Consider the following 6,450-nt stretch of genomic DNA (forward strand, 5'->3'; position numbering starts at 1 on the left):
GTTATGGCTGCGTGTGTAGTAATGTGCGTGTGTGTGGAGCAGTGTGTGTCTGCGTTAGTAATGTCCGTGTGTGTTTAACCCTCCTAAATAACTGAACACATGTTATGCTTCAGTTTTGTCTAAAATCCTGTTTTTCATTATTGGTTGTGTTGTTAGTGTAGCAGCCTGTGTCTCCGAGACGGGCTGATGTTTCTGTGTCTGAGAGATTTGTGTTTATTTTCTGGTATGCGACATGAATGCCCCTTGCGTCGTTAATCTTTGTCAAAAGCAGAGCGTTAAAAACCAGCATATCCAGATCCACCTTGAGATACCTGTCGGACAAGAATGCATTTCTTTTTTTCTTTTTTTTTTTTCTTTCTTTAAAGGTGCACTTTCCTCTGTGTGTGAGTGAGCGAGCTGATATGTATGTGAGGGTATGTGTGATGATTGGACCTGTGTGTGTGTGCGTGTGTGTGTGTGTGTGTGGTCCTCTGGGAGGACAGAGCTGGTTAGGAGGTGTGATGAAGATGCCTCCTTGCTGCCACTCTGTTTCTGCGTTTAATGTGTGTCTTTGTCCGTCCGTCCACGAATACGTGTACCTGTTTGTGTGTGTGTGTATACTGTACAGCACTGGGTTGGAGTGTGTGTCTCAGTGCGTGTGTCTGTGTCTCAGTGTGTGTGTGTAAGGTCATGTAGGAGTGGAGGTCAAGGTGTGTGTGTGTGTGTGTGTGGTAGCGTGATGTGGAAGTGTCCTGTGATCAGTATTCACCGCTGGCAGCAGAGCAAAGGAGCTTTAGGCTCTGAATACAGCCATCTGGACACACACACTCTGCGTGTGCACACACACACACATACATGCACTGACATACACGCATGCATGCACGCCCCCACAAACACACGCACACACTTGTACTCACAGACACGCACATACACTCACGCAGAAAATGAACACACACACACCAAAGACACACACACACATCTTATTAGCCCACATACAGATAGGGTTTATTCTGTGCCCACACGGAACAATTGTGAAATATGAAACGCAGAAGACGCTATGACATGGAGACTTCATGAGTACGCATGCACACACTGGGCACCAGTTCGCATGCACACACTGGGCACCAGGAACAGTACAGATGCTTGGTGTAGCTTCACTGTGCACCCGGAACAGTCTCCCCTTAACATGCTAAGACTGTAAATAACTGAATAACAAGATGATTCGATGATATTCAGACGGCCGTCTCCTGTAACAAGGGACGTCCTCTCTGTTTACAACCAACTCCGTGAAACCTCTTATTAGCTCAATGTGCGTCGGATGCAGCCGATATGAAAATAGAGATTTAAGTGACAGAATTTGGTCTTTTACGACTCTAATTCTGCACTTCCTCGTTGTGTATGAGCCCAGATGTATATGTATAAATAGCTGCTGTTCTCAACAGAAGAAGACGGGGCTAATTGCTGCTGCTGACTTTTACAGCATTCAGATCATGTGGATCTAAATGGGGCGATCCCAGCCCCTGAAACACTTCTAATATGATAATCCAGTCTGGATATTTACGATATCAAATTTGAACACATATTTTTTTCAGGCTTCTGACCGGCAGACCCTTCAAGAGCATAAGTAAGAATTAGATGATGTTTGCTGCGTGTGTGTGTGTGTGTTAGCCGTCCTGTGTTACATCCTGTCTGAGAACCGCAATGACTGTGTGATCAGCCTGCAGGCTTTAATCACATGAGATGACATATGCATGTCCCCACACACACACACACACACACACACACACACACACACACACACACACACACACACAGTGTTGGTGGTCTATCCAGGCTTATTATATGAAGTGACAGAGTAGTCCACTGTACACATTGTAATTATAGTTCATTACAACCCCCCTATACACCAGCCAGTAATGAAGGCTTCTTCTGCTGGATGCAGGGAGAGGGAGACGAGGAGAGGGAGAAAGAGAGAGGGGGGGGAAGCAGGGAGAAGGAGAGGGGAAGTTGGAAGGAAAGTGGGATGGGGTCACGGAGAATGAAAGAGGGAGAGGTAGAGGGAGAGCCTTCTGTAATGGGTCAGTTAGCCTGATCTTCTGCTCTGCGACCTTAACTGCACCACACACACAGACACGCACATGCACGCACACACACACACTCACATGCACGCACACACACACACTCACAGACACGCACACACACACACTCACAGACACGCACACACACACACTCACAGACACGCACACACACACACACTCACAGACACGCACACACACACACTCACAGACACGCACACACACACACACACTCACAGACACGCACACACACTCTCACAGACACGCACACACACACACACACTCACAGACACGCACACACACACACTCACAGACACGCACACGCACACACACACTCACAGACACGCACACACACACACACACTCACAGACACGCACACACACACACACACTCACAGACACGCACACACACACTCACAGACACGCACACACACACACACACTCACAGACACGCACACACACACACACACTCACACACACACACACACACACAGATGGAACACGAGCCCCCTGACTGCCAGGCTGCCCTTTCTATGTGCTTGAGCAGAAATATCAATGTGATATCACTCAACCATCTCTCTCTCTGCTTCTCTCTCTGCCTCTGTTTGACCTCTTTCTCTCACACACCTGACACATACACACCCCACCACATACACACACACACACACACACACACACACACACAACACTTTCATACACTTTCACACACTGTCCTGTCCTGTCCTGCTTCACTGGCACATTACACACACACACACTCCTGTTCAAGTCTTGGCTCTCATTCTGTGAGTCTGGGCTAGAGGTCTGGGCTAGAGGTCTGGGCTAGAGGTCTGGGCTGGAGGTCTGGGGTTGAACCTGCTGTGTAGAGCAGCAACTTGAAAGGGAGATGGCCGGCTGGCTTTAATGGAGCCGGAGGAAAAGGAGAATGTGCAAACAATTAGCAGGAATCCCCCCCTAACCCTAAACCTAACCCCAGCTCTGAAATTGGAGCAGCTATTCTGTAGCGGGAGATGTTCTGGATGTGGAGACAGAGAAAGAGAGAGAGGGTCGGGGGGGGGGGGGGGGGGGGGGTTGCTAGAAGGCGACAGAGAAGGTTGTGACAGAGAAAAGGACAGAGGGAGAGAATGTGCTAGAAAAGGCCCCCCAGCGAGGCTGAACAGGGCTACCCCCCCCCCCCCTCAGTGAAACCCCCCCCTTTTCCGCTGTCTCTGAGGGAAACCTTCCGCAGTCACGACAACCCCCCCACCCCCCTCGCCACACGCACACATATACACACACACACACACAAATCACGACTGACCCATACACACGCACAGCAATCCTCCTCAGACACCACCACTCCAGACTGAACTCCCCCTGTCCTTCTCTCCCCAATTGCACAGCTGACTTCTAATCAAAGCCCAGTCCCACAGATGACCGCACAGCTCCTGTCCAGGGATGCTGAGAGACTCTCTGGCTCGCGTGCTACAAAACTAGAGAAAACATGCTGGTGTGACTGGGTTGATTGCATGCTGGTGTGACTAGTTAGAATGTTGGCGTTACTGGTTAGCATGTTAGCATTCTGGTGTGACTGGTTTGCGCGCTGGTGTGACTGGATATTGTGCTGGTGTGATGGAAGCATTATAGCATGATTATGTGGTTGGTTAGCATGTTGGTGTGATTGGTTAACATGCTGGTGTGACTGAATACTAAGCATGCAGGTGTGACTGGCTAGTATGTTGGTGTGACTGGTTAGCATGTTCGTGTGACTAGTTAGCATGTTAGCGTGTTGGTGTGACTGGTTAGCATGTTGGTGTGACTAGTTAGCGTGTTGGTGTCACTGGTTAGTATGTTAGCATATTGGTGTGACTGGTTAGCATGTTGGTGTGACTAGTTAGCGTGTTGGTGTCACTGGTTAGTATGTTAGCATATTGGTGTGACTGGTCTTTGCTGCTACAGAGTATTTAGGAAAGAGTCCAGCCAGTTTACATCACGACACACACCAGGGCTGCCAAGTTTTCAAAAAACCTTGGAGTGAGATTTGGTGGGGCCAACCAAAATGTTGCTGCGTACAAAGCAACCCCCCCCCCCCTTCCCAGACGAGCTTTCACGGGTGTTCGCGCGTCTATGTTGCTTCACTCCGTGTGCCTGCGCCTCGTCCATTACTGTTTACAACGAAATACAAAGTGTGGCGTGTGAGCGTGTGAACTGGTTGAAATGCGTGTGTCTCACGGCCAATGCGTGAGAGCTGGCAGCCCTGCACACGCGCACACACGCATACGCACACTCTGTCCAGCGTCAACTCGTACCAGCGCCGTGCTCAAGGCTTCACTATGACATCATCAGCGTTGGACACTCGTGGGAGGATGTGTTGTGCCCTAGAGGGAGCACCTCTGGAGGGGCTGGACACTGTGCAGAGACAGCAGGAGGAGGAGCGCTGGACGGAAACACAGCGAGTGGAAACTAGAAGGGAAAGCTGCTCTTTGATGGTGCTTTATAGGATGACGTTCTACTGGACAGATGCATAGTTTGTGTCTTTCTCTCAGAGCACAGCAGAATGAGGTATTCCCTCTGAGTTGAGGAAGACCCAGGGAGGCCAGATGCCAAAACAGCCTCTGGACCCAATTAGTCAACCCCCCCCCCCCCCCTCCCCCCACAAACACATGCACACACCCCACACATACACACTGTACTAGTTGAAACCTTTCCTAGCTCCTACACACAGGTGTATGTGGTGCTGGTTGGGGAGAGAGAGAGCTGCTGATGTTTTGCTGCTGCTGAGGCTCCGTATCAGGAAGGAAGAGGTGGTTCCTCCCCGAAGTGAGACAAGCAGAAGTGCTGTTTTTGACACCGACGCAACGTTCACAGTTCTTTATCTCTAGATGGAGGGCTGACACGCTCCTCTATCACAGGTGCTTTCTGTGGGTGCCTGGTAGAGGGTAACACTCACTCACACACACACACACACACGCACACAAAGCCAATGTCGTATGTGTGTTTGGGACGTCTCCTGTTGTGGGGTGGTACTGGTTGCTCCGGTTCTCGTTTTCCTCGTGACTGTTTGCTCTCAGAAGTCCTGTTGGCCTGAGGGCTTCAGACCAGTTTGGCATGAGGACATCTTTCAGGCTGTGATGTCACCACTCACACCGGCTCCTAGTCGCTGTGAGTGGTTGGTGATTTAGGAATATTGTGTGTGTGTGTGTTTTGTGTGGACACGTGTGCAAACGCAAGTGCTAAACAAACTGGATAGTTACCAGATAATTAGCCGGGCATTGCTCATATTTACTCATTTGCACATTGAGATTCCCACTGCATAAATGTGTGATGATGTTTGTGGAACGTGCTGTGGTTTGTGTGTCATAATCAACCCCACAAGAATAACCAAGAAGACATGAGGTTGAATAAATGATGACTGCTCACTTTCATGTTCCTGTAACAAGCAGCTCATTTCTGCTCCTCAGACTCGTATTCTCTGCATGTGCCTACTATTACATGCATGGCTGCTTTTGTGTGTGTGTGCGTGTATATTTGTGTGAGAAAGGGCTTGTGCGTGTGTGTGTGTTAAAAGGATGGCGGTGTATAATCAAGTCTGTGTTCAGTCATGATATTTACTTAATGTAAATATTTGTGTGGACATTATGGCATGCTACAATTGACTGAGTGTTTGAGGGAATAATCTCTATAATCATCCTTGTTCTTATCGTTGCTACATGTGACCACTTCCTGCATCGCAAACATGTGCACACACACAAACACACACACATACACACATTGCGTGCCTGCTTAGTAAAGGCTCTGTATGAGGATGTGTCACTGTTACCAACGAAGAGGAAGTGTCTTTAGAAGTGGAACAATGTGTTATTCCACTGAGCTGGAGTCCTGCCCAGATGAGCTTCTCTAATGATGGAGCCTCCCTCTCACTGGCAGCAGAACACTACCTGAGGTAGAGGCAGGAACCGGGCTCCTGGCTGAGGCAGCTCTACTCCTAGCTGAGGCCGAAGCAGATCCACTCCTAGCTGAGGTAGAGGCAGATCTTCTAGATGAGGCAGAGGCAGCTCTGCTCCTAGCTGAGGTAGAGGCAGCTCTGCTCCTAGCTGAGGTAGAGGCAGGAGGTGGGGCAACTATAACCCTCCCATCAGGGCCTGTTGGAGCAGATATTCTGACTGTAGGTGACACTCCTTAGCAGAACAGGCTATTCGGCGGCCAGTAAATGTGTTGAGACAAACACAATATTATAGAGGTTTTGCTAGGGCTTTTGTGAAAAAATGTGTGTTTGGGTGTGTGTGCGTGCCCGTGGTGAGCCTGTGTGTGATGTGTGAATTTCACTTCTGTAGTCAGGTCAGTAACAGATCACATGGCTGTGTCTGAGCTCGAACATGAATATGTAAACACTTCAGATCAATGCTGGAGAGAAGCTTGAC

The sequence above is a fragment of the Osmerus mordax genome, chromosome 9, assembly GCF_038355195.1.
Source record: "Osmerus mordax isolate fOsmMor3 chromosome 9, fOsmMor3.pri, whole genome shotgun sequence".
In the NCBI taxonomy this organism is placed as follows: domain Eukaryota; kingdom Metazoa; phylum Chordata; class Actinopteri; order Osmeriformes; family Osmeridae; genus Osmerus; species Osmerus mordax.